Consider the following 22745-nt stretch of genomic DNA (forward strand, 5'->3'; position numbering starts at 1 on the left):
TGTGCTCAGCAGCTAGAGATAGGAAAAGTAAGAGCCCTCCCTTACTCTTATGGAGAGGCATACTTTCTCATGAGGGGAATACTCTGCGAGTATTTCCTTGCTCAGGTGATGGGTACACACCAAAATCTCACAAATCATCACTGAAGAACTTAAAATACCACCTGTTCCCTCTAAAACCTATGAAAATAAAAAAAATTTAGTATCTTGTAATCAGTGGTGAATTTGACTAATTAGTGTATAAAGAGACCGTTTTTGGTGTGGCTGATGTCAAAGAGATCAATCCAAGAGGGCAGATAGAGTCAAGTTTGCTGAAACAAGAAAAGAGAAAGGCAGCAGGCAGAGGGCAGGGGTATAGCAGGAAAATGCCTAGGTGCAGGTCGGATGATTTATAGAATGAAATTAGTTAAGTTTTGAAACGAATGGCAAGTGTTCCCTGGGAGTCTCATTTGAGTCATGTCATGGCAATCTCATTTAAACATGAAGGAAAAGTTAAATTTTTTAAGTTGTCATCTGTTTTTAGGGTGTGAGAATATTTAAGTGATATTCTTTTTATCCTCCACATAAGAAAACAGGACTAGAGAAACCTATGGCTTCCTTGGTAGCCCAGCAGCCCTGGCACACAGAGCCTCTGAATCTGAAACACCTATTTTGTCACAATATCAGCTGAAATAATACATTTAGGACTAGTAACTTAGTAAATGCATTAGTTTTTTATTCATTGCAATGAAATGCTCCTGTACCAGTATTATTTAATATGTTACATTTTATTGTAGTAAATAAATAGTAGAAATTCTCAGCTGCTTTATGTCACTGTCAAAAAAACAGGGAAATCTTAGTCACAAAATCCTTGTTAGGTTTGATGACAGGTAGCATATTAAGAGCAGCATTTTCTAACCCATATCTCAAACATCATCTCTGGAAGTTAAGAGCCTCCAACGGGTTTTCTATAGAGTGCACAATACCACACTCAGGCAATTCATGGAGTGTAAGGAATATCTTAGTGCTTTGTCATTTGACATTTTAACTGAGAAAAAAATACACTTTGATAAGTTTACAATATAGGTCCCTTCCTCTTCAGGTATCTACTGAGCATTTACCTCAATTTTATAGTTCATGCTCGACCATATTCATTGATGACAGCACAGCCAGCCGCCCTCATCTTACAATGACACTAAACTCGTGAGTACAACTGTATTGCCAAGGGGCACATTCCTTTATTCTAAAATTATTTCAGCTATTTGGTTGTCCTCTTCAATCAGTTTCAAGAAATTGGAGTCAACTATATACTGATATCCAGATTCTAAATATTAAATATCGATTTCTCTTTTAATCTTAGATGTCATGGTGGAAGGAAAAATCAGTTAGCAAGTAAGCAATTTCAGTAAAAGTGTAGCTATTTATTTGATGCCTTTATACCTTTAGACAATGTTGAGCACAGTGAGAAGTATAGGTTCCCTTTACTGAATTTTTTTTGCGTGTGAAGAATTAGTTTCTTTTTAATGAGTTGCAGGCCTAAGTCAACATGTACTACTTTGGACATTAGTCTTGGAAGAAGGAACAGCTTTTCTCCTCTGGCACCACAGTGTATCTGCATTTGAATTTCTCCCATCGTGCATGAGCACCTCATGGGCCACAAAGATGCACTTTGAGAGCACCCTGAGATAAAGTTTATTTTAAAAGGAACAACCACCAACACCATCACCACAGGGGCTGTCCATGGTACATTATTATCATCTCCTTGGTTATGAGTGTTGATTTTTAGAGCACAGTTTGGAAAGTGCTAATTTAAGAATATTAATGTCTTTATTTTTAATTCTAGAAATATAACTACTTAGCTTATAAAGAATTTTGTTTAGAATGCACTAGCCTTTTTAGCTAATTTGATTGTAGGTAACTTTTACTTTAATTAAAAATTGCAAGTTTACACTTGTAATAATGCCACTTTCCTCTCTCCCTTATAACAGTAGTTGAGATGAAATTGTGTTTTAGCAAAAACTGGACTCAAACTCTGTCTCAGGTCCTGAGCTTTGGGACCCATTGAGTAATCACTAAATGTCTGTAGTCAGCCAAATCTATCCAATCTTTTTATTTATTTATTTATTTTTGAGATGGAGTTTTGCTCTTGTTGCCTAGGCTGGAGTACAATGGCGCTACCTCAGCTTACCGGAATCTCCTGTGTTCAAGCGTTTCTCTTGTCTCAGCCTCCTGAGTAGCTGAGATTAGAGGCATGCACCACCATGCCTGGCTGATTTTTTATTTTTTTTTAGTAGAGACGGGATTTCTCCATGTTGGTCAGGCTGGTCTCGAATTCCCAACCTCAGGTGATCCACCCACCTTGGCCTTCCAAAGTGCTGGGATCACCAGTCACCTGGCTGTCTCTTAAATCTTTGAGCAGGAAAACAAACAATTTTGGCTGGAGTCCCTGGTTTCTTTTGAATTCAAAAGATTTTGATGTGTTAGCATACCATTCAAAAGTAGCTTTTAAGGTTAATCTTGCTCAAAGAAATTTCATGCTTTTTTCCTCATTATTCTAATTTTTAGAAGTGTACTTTCAAAAGTAAAGTAAGTTTTAACTTGCCATCAGCAAGTTACAATTTTTTTAAGAGTATTTGCTATTGGTGAAATAGAGGTTAATTGAGCAAATTAATAGGGCAAATTGGCTTCAAGAAAAGATTTTGGAAAATATGAGTTAGTAGTGCACCGTTATCAATGGGATAGATGGAACTCACTGGGATCACTTTTGCAAAGTTTTTCTTCAAAATACATGTCTGGAAACACATGCATCTTCCTGTCTCCACTGTCCCTCTATCTCTAGGCACTGAGAAGCCTTTTAGGAAAATAGGGACCGATGTGAGGCATCTTTATGTGAAGAAAAGCATGCTGTAAGATTCTGATTTTCACCCCAACTCAATCATTCCAAATTTTCCTGCGCATTGAAATCACCTGGGAAACTTTTAACAACAACCCTCGATGTCCAAAGTTATATCTAATGCTAATTAAATCAAAATGTCTCATGTTTAAAATGAGGCAGTTATTGAAGCTTCTCAGGTGATTTTAATGTGCAGCAAAATTTGAGAGTCACTGCCTAATTTGAGTTTAGGATGAGTAACTTCTCCTATTTGGTGGACCTTGGGCAAGTCAGTTTTTTTAAGATTTGTATCCCTGATCTGTGAAGTGAGTGTTGGATTAAATGTCATGTAAGGTCATTGGTCCTTTCCAGCATATACCTTCAAATTCTGTGATTGTAAAATTATTTCAAGGCCAGGTGCAGTGTCTTACACCTGTAATCCCAGCACTTTGGGAGGCCAGGGTGGGTGGATCATGAAGTCAGGTGTTCGAGACCAGTCTGGCCAACATAGTGAAACCCTGTCTCTACTAAAAATACAAAAAATTAGCCAGGCGTGGTGTCAAACACCTATAATTTCAGCTACTCAGGAGGCTGAGTCAGGAGAATCTTGTGAACCCAGGAGTCAGAGGTTGCAGTGAGCTGAGATTCCACCATTGCACTCCAGCCTAGGTGAAGGTACGAGACTCTGTCTCAAAAAAAAAAAAATTTACTTCAGAGATGAAAACTACTTGAAGTAGTTTTAAATGCTTAAATGCTAATGTTGCAGGCTTTTTGAAAAGTGCTGCTATTATACAGACCTATTACTAAAATTGAGATTTGCTTTCCCTCAGTTATTTTGAGCCTCATTCTAGATGCTGACGGCAAATGGAAGCACATAACTTATGTAAGAGATGCTCTTGTTTTGTGATACACAGCATCTGTGGGTACCTTAGAAATACAGTTACATATATCTGAAGAGCTGTATCTGTTCGTAAATATTTCAGTTAAACTAATTGAAGATACCTGCCATTCATATGACACTGTGTCATGTTACACGGCCTTGTTAGCACTGCTTATTTTAGGATTGCTGCACCTATCATTGATATAATGTGAGCTTATGTTTACTGATATATTTTCTAATAATTATGCAACAGCGATTTCAAATAACTTTTATTTGTTAGAAAGCACTTTCATTATGTGATACATTTTTAGGGAAATAATAAAAAAATGGGTGGGTAGGAGATAAGAAACTAAACTAAAATGCAGGGCCTAACATCTTAAAAAAGAAACCACTACTTTGTGGCTGAAATTTAAGCATATGTACACATAGATATAAATTGCATGAGGCTGGGTGTGGCGGCTCATGCCTGTAATCCCAGCACTTTGGGAGGCTGAGGTAGGGGGATCAGTTGAGGCCAGGAGTTTGAAACCAACCTGACCATCATGGCGAAACCCTGCCCCTACTAAAAATATAAAAATTGTCCGGGCATAGTGGTGCAAACCTGTAGTTTCAGCTACTTGGGAGGCTGAGGCATGAGAATTGCTTGAACCCTGGAGGTGGAGGTTGTGGTGAGCCAAGATCACGCCATTGCACTCCAGTCTAGGCAACAGAGTGAGACTCTGGGTCAAAAAATAAATACATACATAAAATAAATTGCATGGGATGAAAGGTTTTATGGGTAGAAGAGCATATAACAGGGAAATATGTTATTATTTATATATTATAATAATCAACAGAAACACGTCTTCTAACAGCATATTGCCTTGCATTTTGGTTCTCATGTTTTTGCCGAAAGCCAAGAAATGAAAACAAGAAAGTGCCCCTGTGGTACTGTTCTGAACCAGAAGATTTTCATTTCAGGGCCGCTAGGGGTTTCCTCTGCACCCTTTTAAAAAAATGTCTTCAGGCCTAACCAGTGATAACATATATTTTTATGAATGTTTTTCCTTCCACACTGTGGCCTTGGAGATATATTATCATATCAAGCAAAGGTGAGCTTTTAAAAAACCTGTCTTGTTATTCTAGCAAATATGCAAGCTATCAAGCTCAGTGTTAGGTCATAGGTCTAGACATCATAAGCTGTATTGTGCCTACTAAAATATTGAGGCAAATTATTTGTGTTTTCTTTGGACCTTAAGACTCTCTTGAATCTTAAATGATTGGGGATCTCAAAGAGTATGTCTTTATATTGATGATATTGATATTTACTGTTGTAGAACTATAAAATTGAGATTTTTTCCAAATCTATTTTTAGCTGAGATTTCACAGCCTTACCACTGTTGATATCATGAGCTAGATAATGCTTTGTCCTGTGCATTGCAGAAAGCATTGATGGCCTGTACCAACTAGATGTCAGTAGTAACCCATGACCCAAGTTTTGCCAATAGAAAGTATTCTTTGAGAACAATATTGTTAACATAAATTTTTTAATGAAAAAATAACTTTTTTCTCATGTATCAGGAAACTGGAAATAAAAAAGAAAGAAAAAAGAACTTTTTTCAGCAGAAAGTTGAGTAAAAAGTGTGTCAGGTATTTCTATTATTGAAAATCTCTAATGTGGAGCTTAGTAGAAGAAAGCTGGGTTCTCTAGCTCTTTCTTTGCCATTTGCTTTAGAGAATTTACTTTAAGATGGCTAGGCATGGTGGCATATGCCTGTAATCCCAGCACTTTCGGAGGCCGAGGCAGGCGGATCAGTTGAGAACAGGAGGTTGACACCAGACTGACCACTATGAGAAAACATGTCTCTGCTAAAAATACAAAAAATAGGTGGGTGTGGTGGTGCATACCTGTAGTCCCAACTGCTGGGGCGGCTGAGGCAAGAGAATCGCTTGAACCCAGGAGACAGAGGTTGCAGTGAGTGGAGATCACGCCATTGCACCCCAGCCTGGGTGACAGAGTGAGACTCTGTCTCAAATATTTTTTTTTTAAAAAAGAACAAGGCAATAACATGACCTAACATGCAAATATGTAGTTGGTAAAAGGTGTATTTTTAAAGCTCTGAGACAGTTGTGGGTATTCGTTAATGCTAAGTCAAAACTTCACAAGTGCCACTTTCTTAGTTACAGTGGCCTTTTCATATTACTAAATTTATTCCATCAGTGCTCACTCATCTTTCTTGCACGGTAAATTGATCTTTTCCCCCATACTTGCATTTATAATATTATGCATTAGTTATTTGGAGTATGTTGGTTTATGCTTTATTTTGTCAAAAATCACTTTTAGTTTAACCACCAATCTTTTAAAATATCTTACGTATTGAAAAGCTGTCAAGCTATAGTAGAAAGAACGAGTTTTTCAGAGTCCTTAGGAAAGCTTAAATTTTATCATTGGGAACAAATACTTATTTTCCTTCAAGTTGTCACTTCATGTCATTTATTTTTGAGAATGATAGTTGCCCCCTTTTTTTTAGATGAAGTCTCACTCTCACTTGGCTGCAGTGCACTGGCATGATCTCAGCTCAAGCAGTCCTCTCACCTCAGGCTCCTGCGTAGCTGGAACCACAGACATGTGGCACCATGCCTGGCTAATTTTTGTGTATTTTTGGTAGAGACAGAGTTTTGCCATGTTGCCCAGGCTGGTCTTGAACTCCTGAAGGAGCTCAAGGGATCTGCCTGCTTTAGCCTCCCAGAGTGCTGTGATTTTACAGGCGTGAGCCACTGCACTGGCCCAGTTGTACTTTTAAATAAAAATGATGTCCTGTGAAAACAGTGATTGTTCAGCTCACAATTAAATCACTAATTCTTTTTTTTTTTAAACACAACGGTACTACAGTCAGCAGAAGCACTTCTTGTTAACTTTCCATTGATTCAGAATATTAAAGCGACATGTCAAGATTTAGTAACACCATTTTTTACTGCTTCATCAAAGACATTCGTAAGTACTTCAGCCTACCTTTTTTAACTGTAATGGACAATAAAGCATAGAATGACTACCAGTGTAATTGGTACCACTGCCTTGATTTAGGCTGAAAACCAGCCGTTTTACCCACTTTGCTTCTATACGATCATGGCAAGTGTCTATGAAAAAGCAGGCAGTGTCTTTGTATTACTTTCATAATTAAAAAAATGTTTTTAATCAGCTTTCTCAGGTTGAATTAGTATGATTATCAGAACAGTGTTGGGTGGGCATGGTGGGTCAGGCCTGTAATCCCAGCACTTTAGGAGGTCATGCAGGCAGTCACCTGAGGTCAGGAGTTCAAGACCAGCCTGGTCAACATGGGGAAACCCCATTTCTACTAAAAATACAGAAATTAGCTGGGCATGGTGGTGGGTGCCTGTAATCCCAGATACTCGGGAGACTGAGGCAGGAGAATCTCTTGAACCTGGGAGGTGGAGGTTTCAGTGAGCCAAGATTGCACCATCGCACTCCAGCCTGGGGCAACAAGAGTGAAACCCTGTCTCAAAAAAAAAAAAAAAAAAAAGAAGGAAGGAAAGGGGAAGGGAAAGGTGACCTCTTAGACCTTCTGGAAAAGGGTCTTGGGGATCCCCAGAGGTCCACAGAGCACATTTGGAGAACTGCTGGTTTATTACACAAGCACAGTGCATTAGTTTTATGAAGTTTAAAGTTTGTCAAAGACTGACCTCTTTTAAAATAAGGCAGACGAGTTTTTAATTCAAACAACAGAAAATAAATACATCATGAAATATGCTACAGAGAACTAAAGAGAAAGAAAGTTAGAAAATCTGAATCACCTTTTGATTTATTAAAGTTCTAAAGACTTTATTGCCCACCACTACTGCTTCATAAAATGTTCTTGTGTTTCAGTGCATGGTTAGAAGAGTGAAAATATGTTTGGTTTGTTGTCATTGCCTGTTAAGGGTCGATACTTACAGGCAGTTCTGACTGGTTATCGTAAAAAAGAATTCATAGCACAGGACATGTTGTGCTGAGGAAGAGGTTGGGAAACCCTCTGCAGGTCAGGATCCAGGAGAAGAATTTGTAAAAACTGTTTGCTTTGCTGAAGTAAGCACCAGAGCACATAGGAGGCATTATTTTACTAAACAGATAGTTTACTAAGATATTTTACAGAGATGCCGATAGAACTTTGGGCATCTTTGATGAATGGTTACACCCACTTACAGTAAGTGGCACTTTTACTGAAGTTGTATTTGCATCATAGACTGGCATTTGTTTCATGCTGAACTCAGTCATCTTTCTTTAAATCCTCTCCCCCATTTTGTGTTGCATTTAGTCATCTTAAGTGCTGTAAAAAGAATGTGCTGGAATAAGAACCAATCTGTAGCTCTCTTCAGTGAATGAGCTAGTATGAGTAAATATAATATCCAAATAACAGAAAATGTATCTTTTAAAAAGTACTGTGTTAAAAAGTACTTTTGACACAGAAGCATGATTTTTATGAAGAGAGTTAAAAATAATTTAAGTTTAAATCAACTTACATGGTGTAAAAATTTAAAAATGTGCTTCCTCAGGTATGTAATAGCCACATGTGGCTAGTAATGATTGCATTTAACAGCGTAGGCTTAGAGCCTCATGGTTACAGGAAACTACGTTTTCTCAGTTTATTGCCGAAAAAGAGTGACATATGGTCAGTAAGACATTAAAGCCTAAAAGTAACTTACATTTGGATGGAATTATGTGGGGGAAAGAGTAAAAAAGCACAATAATTTTCTGAGGTTAAGCTCATATGATTTTTGAGCGAATGCTGATGAGTATTAAATCATTATGGTATTTTAAGATCCCACTTTTCATATTGTAAAATCTGAAAGACATCTCACTCATCAAAATTACTGTGATATGATGGGCACAAATGGGAACACTGCTGTCTTAAGAGCACTTCAGGTTTTTTATTCAGTGGATACTTACATTGCATTTTTTCTTCTTTCAGCAAGAACGGCTTCTGGAGGAATACTTTAAGTATGATCCTGGATACAAATTGATTTTCACATTTCTTCATACTCTATTTAAAGCCAAAGGCTAACAGCTGACTTGGCAATCAGAAGTTTGGTGAGCTATTATCTGTTTATAAAGCATCTTTAGAAATTGGTCTTGTAGAGCAGACTGGCCAACATGGTTAAACCCTGTCTCTACTAAAAATACAAAAATTAGCCAGGCTTGCTGACATGCCCCTGTAGTCCTAGCCACTCAGGAGGCTGAGGCAGGAGAATTGCTTCAACTCAGGAGGCGAGTTTGCCGTGACCAGAGATCAAGCCACTGTATTCCAGCCTGGGTGACAGAGAGAGACTCCATCTCCAAAAAAAAAAAAGGAAACAAAAGAAATTGATCTTGTAAACAGGGTGGCATGGTCCTGTTTTTAAATAAAGGTAGGTTTCTGAAATTATCTCAGAACTTTAAGAGAAACTTATGAAAGCAAATACACACATTGGAGTTGAGTCATCATCATGGCTGAAAATGTTGCCATTGCTTTTCTCATCACAGAACAATTGCTATTAAGGGCAGCAGGAAGGATTTCTGATTTCTCCCCCCACACTTCAGTGCACACATGCATACACAGTGCACTCACATCCAGGGCATGCGGAGGGCTTGGAATGGGGAGTAGTAACAAAACCATCCTGTTGATGGGCAGGAATAGATGCTACGTCTAAGCTGAGTCCCAGGCTGTATCCCCAGGCAATTCTGACGTATGTTGTGATTGAGAGCTGCTGCTTCAATTCATTGTTCCTCGGATGTGCCTAATCTACCCCTGCTGGGCAGAGTAGGTAGCAGAAATATTTAATCTATGATTGTGATATGGTCCCTTGCTTGGCCTGGTCAAGCAAAGCCTTTGTAGAACATAAGAATAAAAGGCACTTACTTTCTGGCCAAAACCATAAGAGTTCTCATCACAGCACTTCAACCCAGCTAAGTCAAAGGCCAGTCCCCTGTTTTGTGGGTATACATCGAAAGACTTGTAAGTTATGCTGATATCAACATCTGTCCAACCAACTGGAAGAGGATTGTCTTTGGAGCCACTCTACTTGACATCAGGGTTGGGCATGATGTCGCTGTGTGCCATGAGCACTACTGCAAGCTCTTTGAGAAGAGAGCTGTTCTCAAAGAGAATATTACAGTTGAAGATATGTGAGTTTGTATGGTTTTTGTGAACTTTCTAACCATTTTTGAATACTTGATTTGCTCCCATAAACTTTAACACTTTAAGAAATATTATTAAAGGTTACCTTGTGCAGATAATAAGAACTGACATAAATACCACATACTCTTTCTCCCCAGCTTTAGAACAACAGTTCATATTTTTCACTGTTCATTGGTAGGTCTTGGTAAATTGCTGTTGTAAATAATCTCATAAATGGAAAAGTATATTTCTGGTGAATGTTTTTGGCAAATATCTTACCAGTATACTACCAGAACATAATAGTACAGTAAATATCCGTATGGCTTTTTACAAGCTGTCTGAAAGTTGCAGTCTCTTTGTCAGGAGCACATGTCTGGCCTTTGAAATAATTGTTTGGTCATTGACAGGTCCAGGACCTCTGCACTGTGAAGTATAGCTTCACCCTGAGTCATACATTGTGTGTTTGCTTTTGCTGGTCTTCCCCCTGCTTTTATCTGAAGATCTGTTTTATTGAAACCTTGAGATACAGAATAGCCACAGATCCCTGTGCCCCTGTCCCCTCCCCCTTCTGAGTGTTGCATCATTGGGCTGATGAGTTAGAAGTTCCAGTGTTCCCCTCAGGCAGTCTGAGAAACATCGCGGAGCATCACCCAATGCCCACCACACTCAGGAGGTTCCTGGGGCACTCATGCAGCCACAGCAGCACTTGGGAGGGTCCTGAGTTACCTAAGAGAGTACAAGAAATCTTGCTGAGTCATGGGGTTGCTCACAGATGGCACCAACATGCCACTGAAACAGGAGCTTCATGGGTCTTTCTTCCAGTCTGGCCTGATAACTGCTGTAAAGGGAAGGTCTTTGGAGCTGGTTGTCAGGGTGAGCCAGGGAGGCATTTCCAGCACAGGCTCTCACAGTGTCCACTAGACAGCGAGAATGGCTTTGGGGGTGACACTTAGGAAAATCTGAAGGAATACCTCTTGACATTGAGCAGGATATGAAGATCAAGATCCTTAGGCAGTGGCAAGAAGTTTAGGTTTTTCCAGGTTTTTGTTTTAGTTTTTACATTTGCTTATTACTCCAGATAAGACTGTCATTCAGAATGTGTGCAGTCACAGGGTTGGCGCCTGCTGGCTGAATAGAAGTCTCTGCCATTTGTGCTCCCCATAGGAATAACAAATTGAGCAACTATTTAAATAAAAAAGCACCTCCATAGGAACTAAAAATCAGGTAAGTGATCACAGCACATGGTTTTGACTTCATATCAAAACCTAGATATGAGGCATTGAAACAACCTAGAAAAGACAGTCTTGAATTGCTGATTCCACCCCTGTGAACCTGTGGTAAGAAGAGAGGCTACCTGCTTGGGGTAGGGAGAGCACAGCAGCTGTGGGACTTTGCACTGAACTCAGTGCTCCCTTGTCATAGCAGAAAGCAAAACAAGGCTGAACTCACCCAATGCCCACCCATGGAAAAAACATTGAGACTAGCCCCAGCCAGAGGAGAATTGTTCATCCCAGTGGTTGCAACTTGAGTTGTGAAACTCTGGGGTCCTTAATACACCTGAAAGGCTGTCTAGGCCACAAGGACCACAACTCATAGGCAAGTCCGAGTGCTGTGCTGTTCTTGGAGCCAGTGTGTCTGGGGGCATGTGACCCAGAGAGACAGCAGCTGTGGCAGCTAGGGAGTGCTCGCCCATCCCTCCTCCAATCCTAGACAGTGCAGCTCGCAGCTCTGACAGAGACCTCTTTCTTCCGCTTGAGGGTAGGAAAGAGGAAACAGGACTTTGTCTTGCAACTTGGATACTAGCTCAGCCACAGTAGAAGAGGGGACTGGTCAGAACCATGAGCCTGCCCCCCCATTTCAGGTCCCAGCTTTGGGATAACATCTCTAGACAAGCTCTTGGCCAGATGGGAACTTGCTACCCTAAATGGAAGGACTCAGTAATGGCAGGATTCATCACTTTCTGATGAAAAAGCCCTTGGACCTGTAATAATCATCAGTGGTGACCAGATGGTACATGCCATGGGCCTGGAGTGAGACTGAGAGATATACTGGCTTCAGGTGTGACCCAGCACATTCCCAGCTATGGTGGCTACGAGGAGAGACTCCCTCTGCTTGACAAATGCTGAGGGAAGAGTAAAGAGTGTTCTTGAGCTTAGATACCAGCTCAGCTACAGTGAGAGGAGCACCAGATGAGCTGTAGGAGTCCACGATTCAGGCATTGGCTCTTGGATGGCATCTCTGGACCTACCCTGATCCAGAGGGGTGCCCACAGCCCTGAAGAATGAGTTCCAGGGCAGGCAGCATTCACCACAAGCTGACTGAGAGCCTTGGGTATTACTAAGTGAACTTCCGTGGTGATCTGGCACTAATCCCCATGGGACTGTGATGATGTTGTATGTGGGGACAGACTACTGTGCCTGGGGAAAGGGGAGGGAAAAGTAAGAAGGGATTTGCCTGGTGGATTCAGTGCCAGCCCAGCCATGGTAGAACAGAATACCAGGTAGATGTCTAAGGTTTAGGACTTTAGCCTTGGCTCCCAGATAGCACCTCTGAACCCATCCAGGGACCAGGGGAGCTTACTGCATTTAAGGGAAGGACAGAGGCCTGGCTGGCTTCACTATCTGCTGATTGTAGAGCCCTGGGCCCTTGAGTGACATAAGTGGCAGCGGGTACTTGTTACAGTGGGCCTTGGGCAGTCACAGTGCTGTGCCAGCTTCAGACCTAATGCTCTCTGGACAGATGTAGTGCTGTCCCAGTGGTTGTGGCCACAGGGGTGCTTGTATTGCTCCTCTCCCAGCTCCAGGCAGCCTAGCACAGAGAGACAGACTTCCTTTTTGGGAAATTAAGGGAAGAAGGGAGTCTCTGTTGGCTAATCCAGAGAATTCCTCCAGGTCTGATCTCAGACCACCAATGTGGTACCTCCACAAGGCTTCGAAAACCAATGACATTCTTCACAGAAATATAAATAAAAGAATGAACTCTAAAATTTATATGCAACTACAAAAGACTCAGAATATCCAGAGCTATCCTGAGCAAAAACCAAACAAACCTGGAGGAATCACATTATCTGATTTCAAATTATCCTCTACAGCTACAGTAACCAGAACAGCAGGGCACTGTGATTAAAAACAGGCATGTAGACCAATGGCACAGAATAGAAAACCCAAAAACCAATTCATACATCTTCAGTGAACTCATTTTCTATGAAGGTGCCGAACACATACAATGGGGAAATAACAGTCTCGTCAATATGTGGTGCTGGGAAAACTGGATATCCATATGCAGAAGAATGAAACTAGACCTCTATTTCTCACCTAATACAAAAGTCAAATCAATATGGATGAAAGATGTAAATCTCTGCGGGACTCTGTGGCTCATGCTTGTAATCCCAGCACTTTGAGAGGCCAAGATGGGAGGATCACTTTAGCCCAGGAATTCGACAGTAGCATGGGCAATGAAGTGACATTCTGCCTCTATTTTTAAAAAAATAATAAAAAGATTTATATCTAATACCTCAAATATGAAACGGAAACAAAACGTTGGGAAAACTCTCCAGGATACTGGACTGGGCAAATATTTCTTGCATAATGTTTCATCAGCACAGGCAACCAAAGCAAAAACAAGCAAATTAGGTCACATCAAGTTAAAAAGCTTCTGCACAGCAAAGGAAACAATCAACAAAGTGAAGAGACAACCCACAGAATGGGGGAAGGTATTTGAAAACTATCTGACAAGGGATTAATTACCAGGATATTTAAGGAGCTCAAATAACTTCATAGAAAAAAATCTAATCTGATTTTTAAAATGGGCAAAATATCTTAATAGACATTTCTGAAAAAGAGGAGGCATTAGGCAGGCTTGGTGACATGTGCCTGTAGGTTCAGCTGTTTGGGAGACTTAGGTGTGAAACTTACCTGAGCCTGGGAGGTTGAGGCTGCAGTAGGCTGTGATTGTACCACTGCACTCTAACCTGAGTGACAAAGTGAGACCTGTTTCAAAACTCCTTAAGAAAGGCATACCAATGGCTAATACATATATGAAAAGATACTCAACATCAATATCATTGATCTTCAGAGAAATATGAATCAAATGAGAGATCATCTCTCACCCCACTTAAAATGGATTTTCTAGTAGAGACAGGCAATAACAAATGCTGGTGAGGATATAGAGCAAAGGTATCCCTTGTACACTGTCAGTGGAAATTAATTTAAGTACAACCACTATGGAGAACAGTTTGGAGGTCCTCAGAACTAAAAATAGAGCCACCATATGATCCAGAAACCCCCCTGCTGGGTATAAACCCCAAAGAAAGGAAATCAGTATATTAGAGAGAGAGCTGCACTCTCATGTATGTTGCAGCATTCTTCACAGGAGCCAAGATTTGGAAGCATTTTAAGTGTTCATCAACAGATGAGTGGCTAAAGAAAATGGTTCATATACACAGTGGAGCACTATTCAACCATAAAGGAGAATGAGATCCTGTTATCTGCAACAACATGGATGGAAATGTTAAGTGAAATGAGCCAGACACACACCTATAATCCCAAACTTTTGGGAGACAAGGTGGGAGATTACTTGAGCCCAGGAATTCAAAACCAGCCTGGGCAACATAGCAAGACCCAGTCTCTCCAAAAAATAAAAAATGAACTGAGCATGGTGGTGCACATCTGTAGTCCCAGCTACTCAAAAGTTTGAGGTGGGAGGATTGCATGAGCCCAGGAGTTTGAGGCTGCAGTGAGCTACACTTGTGCCACTCCAGCCTGGGTGACAGTGCAAGATTTTGTGTAAAAATAAATAAATAAAAATAATAAAACTTTCTTATAACGCTAAAAAAAAAAAAAAAAAGAAATGAGCCAGACAAAGACAAACTTCACCTATTCTCACTTACTTGTGGGAGCTATAAATTAAAACAATGCAACTCATGAAGATCGAGAGTAGAAGAATTGTTAGCAGTGGCTGGTAAAAGTAGCATGGGGGATGAGGAGTAAGGGGTGATGGTTAATAGGTGCACACATTTGGTTAGCAAGAATAAATAACATCTAGTAAGTATTTGATAGCACAACACGGTGATGACAGTCAAGAATTATTTAATTGTACATTTGACAGTAACTAAAAGAGTGTAATTGAATTTAAAAAAAAGAACACATGCTTGAGGTACAATGGATTCTTCATTTACCCTGATGTGATTATTACACATTCTAGGCTGTCTGAAAATATTTTTCATACCCTATGAATATATTCAACTATGGAGTACCCCAAAAGAACTTTAAAGACATCATTCAGGATTACCACAGTGTATATTTACAACTGAAGTGAGGATTCTTTTGACTAAGAAGAGACTAGTGACTGTTGGCTGCTATTCAAATGGCTGCTAAGTTACCACTTTGCTAATAGTAGAAACTGAGTTGTCATGGTGATTTTGCTAGTAACCATTTAAGCAAAGGATGTAACAGAAAATTAATTTGAAACAAATAGATGTACTTTGAAAGTTGCAGAAGCTAAAGTGCTGTTAATGACTACTGTCATCAGTGTGTAAACTGGTGTCTGTGTGTGTGTGAGAGAGAGAGAGAGACAGAGAGAGAAAGAGGAGAGAGAGAGGGAGAGATGGAGTTCTGCTGTCATTGCCTAGGCTGGAGTGCAACCTCCGCTTCCTGGGTTCAAGCAATTCTCCTGCCTCAGCTTCCCAGGTAGCTGGGATGTGCCATCACACTCAGCTAATTTTGTATTTTTAGTAGAAATGGGATTTCTCCATGGGTCGGGCTGGTCTCCCGACCTCAGGTGATCCACCTGCCTTAGCCTCCCAAAGTGCTGGATTACAGGTGGGAGCCACCGAGCCCAGCTTGTAAACTGGTTTCTTCAAGGGAGCAAAATTTGTAATTATGAACACTGAGCTCCACTATAATGGCAGTTCAATTGATCTCAGAACCTGTAGCTAATCTGGTGGGGCTCTAGCTTTAGTTACAAGGTCAGAGAATACACAGGGAAATGTGCAGGTTTCCACAGATGTGAGCTTCAGAAGCAGCGGTGACAGAGGCCAGCTCCAAGACAACCAGTTTTCCGGTGCTATTTGTGAACGCAGAAGCATCGGGAGCTATGGTCTGAACAGGAGCTATGTTGGTGATCTTTGGAGATTGAAAAACATTACAACAAAGTGTTTAATGGGCATTTATCTTGTCCCTCTGCTGTTGATTATTTATAATGGTCTCTTTTTGACTGTAAATTGAACCATTTAAAATTGAGTGTCTATCAGATTTTTCTTCAAACTTTTCAACATCTATTTGTCTTGTTAGAATATATTTTCCTTCAGAAATATCACTAATTATCAGGGAAATGCAAATTAAAACCACAATGTAATACCACCTTACTCCTGCACGAATGGCCATCATTATAAAATAAAAAAATATGCATGTTGGTATGGATTTGGTGAAAAGGGATCACTTACACTGCTGATTGGAATGTAAACTAGTACAAGCACATGGAAAACAGTACTGCCATCAACCCAGCAATCTCACACTGGGTATCTCCCCAGAGGAAAAGAAGTCATATGAAAAAGACAAATGCACATGCATGTTTATAGCAGCACAGTTTGCAAGTGCAAAATATGGGACCAGCCTCAATGCCTATGAACTAATGGGTAGATAAAGAAAATGTGGAATATAGACACCATGGAATACTGCTGAGTCATAAAACAGAAGGAAATAATGGCCTTGACAGCAACTTGGATGGAGCTGGAGGCCATTATTCTAAGTGAAGTAACTCAGGAATAGAAAACCAAATATCAGATGTTCTCACTTTTAGGTGGGAGCTAAGCTATGAGGATGCCAAGGCATAAGAATAGTACAATGACCTCTGGGGACTCCAGGAGGAAGGTTGGGAAGGGGGTGAGGGATAAAATATTACATATTGGGTAAAGTGTACAGTGCTCTCAGGTGGTAGTGCACCAGAAGCTCTGAAATTACCCCTAAAGAAATTATCCATGTAACCAAAAACCACCTGTAACTAAAATGCGATTGAAATAAAATTTAAAAACATTGTTGATAAACAACTTACACACACACACACACACACACTCTCTCTCTCTCTCTCTCACACATGTAAGTTAAACTGAGCAGCTATTCAGGAAATTTGCTGTGCTTGTAAAGGGTATGCTATTCAGCCATTTAAAAAACAACACAAAACTAAGAAGGTACATATCCTGTAGCGATAATGATTTTCTTCAAATACTACTATTAATAAACATAATTTTATAAAAATGTATTTTACACATTTAAAATATGTTTATGGAAAAACACAAAAGGGATTATGAAGTGTATATATTCCTGTAGTAAATTAAGTCCTGATCAGCTGATTGTTTGAACATTATCTGATTTACATTCCTGTAGCCTTGTGGTTATGTGAATAGGAAATTAATGTTGGAATTAGTTTCAACTGAGTTTTCAGTGAAACCAATGAGAAATCCACATATCTTCTTATATCCTAACTACTCTCCATACCGGAGAACTTCAAGCATTTGTTGACTTAGCCAGTGGTTAAAACATTGAAACTTTAAAACAAGAAACCAAGTGTGCTGTTGAGATATTGTTTTATGCAATTAAGTCTTCACAGTGATTACTATGAGAGTGATAAGATTACTCCTGTTTTGTATTTATTTAAACATTTGACCAAGTGCTGGATACAGTGGTTCATGTCTGTAATACCAGCACTTTGGGAGGCTAAGGTGGGAGTATCCACTTGATCACAGGAGTTTAACACCAGCCTGGGCAAAAAGTGAGACCCTGTCTCTACAAAAGGAATTTTTAAAAATAGCCCAGCTAAGTGGCATGAGCCTGTAGTTCCAAGCCTTGAAAGGCTTAGGTGCATGGGTTACTTGAGCCTGGGAGGTTGAGTCTGCTGTGAGCTAGGATCGTGCCACAGCACTTTAGCCTGGGTGACAGAGCAAGAACCTGTCTCAAGAAAAACAAAAAACCTTTGGGCAGGACAGGTGAATAATCATGCTGCAGAGGGCTGCTTCCAGCCTGTTCCCCTCTCAGTGCACTCAACTCATCCCCACAGTCTGTTGTGGCCAGGGGTGACAGATGCTGAGCACCTTGGGGTTTCATTTCTAACTCAACTCAGGTGAAACACTGTGTAAGGCTGGCACCCCTACCAGAAGGCATCTCATAAAATGAGTTTAGTTTAGCCAAGATGTCTGTCTCTGATCTCTCTACCGTTTGAAGTGTAAAGAGTATTCCTGTCCCATAATAGTGGCAGGTAATAAATGGCATCCATCATTTCTGTCATCCGATCACTATTGTGCCTTGGGAGTGAGCATGAAGTCTGAGTTGTGCAATGGAACCCTCAAGAATGAGCCCCGAGTTCACCTGTAGGAGTGCAGAGGAGGCCGTCACCTTTCTTCTCGTCCCAAACTTGTGCTGGATGCAGAATGGACTGCAAGCAGCTTGCCCTGTTTGGACAACAAAAGACCGGGCGCAGTGGCTCACGCCTGTAATCCCAGCACTTTGGGAGGCCAAGGCGGGTTGATCATGAGGTCAAGAGATCGAGACCATCCTGGTCAACATGGTGAAACCCCGTCTCTACTAAAAATACAAAAAAAAAATTAGCTGGGCATGGCGGTGCGCGCCTGTAATCCCAGCTACTCAGGAGGCTGAGGCAGAAGAATTGCCTGAACCCAGGAGGCAGAGGTTGCCGTGAGCCGAGATCGCGTGGGTAGAAATAACATATTATTGCACTCCAGCCTGGGTAATAAGAGCGAAACTCTGTCTCAAAAAAAAAAAAAAAAAAAAGAGTATCTGCAAAACTGTAACCAAAATGTTTTCTTGAAAAAGAAGCGGAAGTACAAAGACCCTTTCAAATGAAGAATCACTGAGAAACAAAATAGAAGTAGGATAACATTTACTTATGTACATTTTTGAAGATTATACAAGAATGACTTTGCATCAGGCTTTCCAATTTACAAACATTGATGGGATTTCCCTCTAGGGGAGGTTTTTACATAAATGTTGAAGAAATTCTTAAAACTGAAAACTTTCTGTATTTGGTAATCGACTAGGGTTCAAATCCTGTGTCCTTTCTTATATTTATCTGCAGTGTGTGTTACACGAGTCTTGGGCAAATACCAGGTAAATGAAGGCATTTCTACATGCTATACATTCATAGGTTTTATTTCAGAAATGAGTTCTTATCTTCATGTGGAACTGGAACAGCTGAAGGCCTTACCAGATGTTTGTATTTATAAGGGTTTTCCTCCATTGAATCCTTTCATGTTTTCAAAGAAATGAAAAAGCTGAAGCCTTTACTATGTTTCTTAAGATTATGTTGTTTTTCTCCATGTTACATTTGAATATGTCTTTGAAAGCATGTGGGAAAATCAAGATTATTAACATGTTTTTTATATTCAAGTTTCTTTTCCAGTATAAGTTATTTCTAAGTTTTCAAGGAGAGCTGGGAAAGTTGCATGCTGTCTTGTATTTCTTCAATCAATAGGGTTCTGTCCAGTGTGAGTTCTTTCATGCATTCTAATAAACTAGAGCACAGATGGCTTTTCCACATTTCACATGAGAATAATGTTTTTGAAGACAGCCCAGTGAACTAACATTGTCTTGTGTTGGTTTTGTTGTGTTTCTCCTTCCCCAGGAATGAGTTGGAAATGTACTTCATGGAGCTAATTGATTTTAATATCAGCATTCCCGGCAGCATTCATGGCAGCGTTCATGGCAGATACTAATTTGACCTTCGTGCCTTGGCACATGAGCATGGCCTGTATTTGCCAGTTTACCTTCTTCAGAGAGAAAGAGCGTGGAAGCTGGGGGTAAGGCTATGAAGTAACTAAGTGGGTTTTCAGTCAAACAGCAGTGCCAACATCTGTGACTAGGTCATATGAAGTAGTGATTAGAAAAATGGAAAGCTTCAAAATTAACTAATATACTGAAAAGCTTATTAACCTTGTGGCACTCTATTTCCTGTTTCTTTTATGGTTTTTACAAGGATCCACATTGTTTGAAAATTATAAATATTATCTCTTTTGTGACCATAATTCAGAATGTTTTAATAAAATTTACTTCTTTCTGATTGAATTTGAACCTTTGCCCTTGCAAATAATCTTACATAAATGATTTCTTGCCATTGTATTTCCAATTATGTCAATATAAATAATGCACTCACCACTCTTGACTAGTTTTTACTGCTCAGTTTGCAAATTTCTGTCATTTTCTACTGTGTATACCACAGTGCAGTCAGTCCCATGGGCATGTTAGAGAAACCATTAGTGCCTAAGCCAAGAGACATGCACTTAGACAGTATGAGGCATGTGTGTCTCAAGTACTGGCTGCAGGAAGTACATGGGATTTTACTGGAAATGATCACTTTTATGGGACAAAGTAGTATTTATGGTTTGTGACTTTTGGTAAGTACACAGCAAAATTACTCACAGCTGAAAAGGATGAACATTTAAAATAGGCGTGTTCTGTGGCATCATGGAAGTATTTTAAAATAATACAGTTTTCTACCATAATTAGTGCAAGTCAAGTAGTGCCTTTTGATGCTTTAGTGATTAGACTTCGTTGACATTCCAATACAATCCAGCACATGCCTGCCTCGTTAAAATTTGCTTTGAGTATATAGTAAATACTGTAGGTTGGGTAGAATTTGAATAGATTGATAACTAACTTTTTGCAAAAGTGTGTGTTCATTATGTTTAAGGAAAAAGTGCACAGGTAACAGATACTGTTCTTAGAAGCAGGTCACTATACTGTGACATTTTTGAGAGCCCAATTTTTAAGTAACTTAATAAAGCAAGCTCCCCTTTGCTCCAGCAATTAATTCTAGCCCTGAAAGGAGATTACCTTAGTGAGCTGCCAGAAGTGGGCGCGTAAACCTCAGTCTAAGTAGCTGAAGCTGAACTATATCTAAAGAAGTCTGCATGTGTGGCTTCTCATCAGTGGTGATTGTTATAAGGTTGGAACACTTTTAAATTGTACCTCTTTTCTATTTGACATTCTTAGGCTTTTTCAAGGATGGAACAAGACTAAGTTTTCTATACTGCCTGCAAGAATAGGTCTTTCAGTGTTGATGATTTAATTCATCTTCAGCACGCTAAGGCTGTCCTCTCCTGAAGGAAGAAATGAGGGGTAATGTAACAGCTGAACTCCTCATCAAAAAAGACAGGAACATACCACCTCTCCTGCTAAAGAACTAGTAAAGCTAGTGTTTTCAAAAGAAGAAACACCTCAATTCAAGTGAATTCAAGGACAACTAAGATTGTACTTCCTAGTAAAGAATGGGACCTTGTCAGGGCAACAACACACTCTTAGGCTCTTCTGTCCCTTTTAATGTAAACCGTGTTTTAGAAACCACTCCAAAGTGAAGGCTCCTTCTGCGCACAGAAGAAACAAAAGCAATGGGACTTCATGTCGGTACCAACTGTATGTATAGTATGTACATTTTGGGGCTTTGTATCTACAGAATAGATATAATGTGGATGAGACATTTAGTGACTTGATATGAGTTTGGTGCAGGTGCATTTGTTACTGAGCCAAATGAGCCTCATCCTAAATCAGTAGTTCAAATGCAGGCATTCAATACTCTTTATGATGTCTGTATATCTATAGTCCCTATCCCATGCAGTGGAGGCACTGTCCTGTTAAATCCAGAACTTACATATCTGAGTCAGTGGTATTTTATTTGTAGACAATTAACTTGAATGTTTACCTTATTACCAGTAGGTGATTATAAATCTGCTTTACCCTTTATCTAAAAAACTAAATCTTTATGGCCTTAAGATTTTCTTTCTCCAACCCCAGTTTCCCTTTCTTGGAGACACACTGCTGGCAGCCAAATTGAATGCTTATATTTAGGGGAAAGACAGAAATAATTCTGACCATCTGGTTTTTTTCAGAATTGCGAAGGGAGAAAAACTCCTCAAAGACAATGAAAATTTATTCCCTAGCAAGATTGTGCAAGGCCCTGCAAAGTAAAATGCCCTCAGGCACACCCGGGGGCACAGTGCAGAGTCTCTCAAAAAGATGGTTATTGAGTACTTTGGTGAGCAGAATAGGGGTGGGAGGAGCCCCACAATAGGATGTCCTGACTTACACTAGAGTCAGGTGTATTATTCCAGCCAGGAGTGTCACTTTTGCATGTGTCATCCTGAAATGATTTATTTTCTTACTTCAACTTGCATTTTTATTAAGTATACAATGAATTTTATTGATAAAGCTTGGAAGATGGGAAAATATTATCAAAAAAACAAAAATATGACTATCAGAAAAAAATCTACTCATATATTTAATTTGTTAAAAATTCTTATTTTTAGGGCTGAGCATGGTGGATCATGCCTGTAATCTCAGCACTTTAGGAGGCTGAGGCGGGCGGATCATAGGGTCAGGAGATAGAGACCATCCTGGCTAATACGGTGAAACTCCGTCTCTACTAAATATACCAAAAAATAAAAAATAAAAGATAAAAAATCTTAGTTTTATTTGTTCTTCTCCTAAAAATGTGTAATAAGTACCTGAGGTTGATATTTTTTGTGGATGATTTCAAGCAGCATCTCAGGGCTTAGTTTCAGGAATATTACTGGGTGAGATTTTTCTTTGTAGCTACAGAGAAATAAATTCATTTCCACAAGAAATTGTGGTAGACAAATTAGTGATTTACGAAAAGAAAATTAGTTCCTGTTTTCTGTATGGTGGAGTATTTGTGATAGTGGAAAAATCTATTCTGTATCCTGTTATCTGCACGTCTGAGTTTAATGTTAAATTCTGTGAGATAAAACTCAACATTCCTGGAAGTGTTAATATATGATTACTTAATAAATTATTTGTCATTATGGAAATAATAGCTAAATAACATGTTTATTGTCTGATGGCTATTTTGGCTTTTCTTGAAG

At 39.7% G+C, this 22745-nt stretch overlaps 1 long non-coding RNA gene across 1 annotated transcript; it reads left to right on the forward strand.

Annotated features, from left to right (window-relative positions):
- The first annotated feature begins 1729 nt into the window (after positions 1-1729).
- On the forward strand, positions 1730-22111 carry LOC144578632 (uncharacterized). Its single transcript, XR_013524823.1, has 2 exons — positions 1730-19667; positions 20860-22111. It is a non-coding gene; the product is annotated as an uncharacterized LOC144578632 (long non-coding RNA).
- The last annotated feature ends 634 nt before the right edge of the window (positions 22112-22745 follow it).

Source organism: Callithrix jacchus, chromosome 12 (genome assembly GCF_049354715.1).
Source record: "Callithrix jacchus isolate 240 chromosome 12, calJac240_pri, whole genome shotgun sequence".
NCBI classification, from domain to species: Eukaryota; Metazoa; Chordata; class Mammalia; order Primates; family Cebidae; genus Callithrix; species Callithrix jacchus.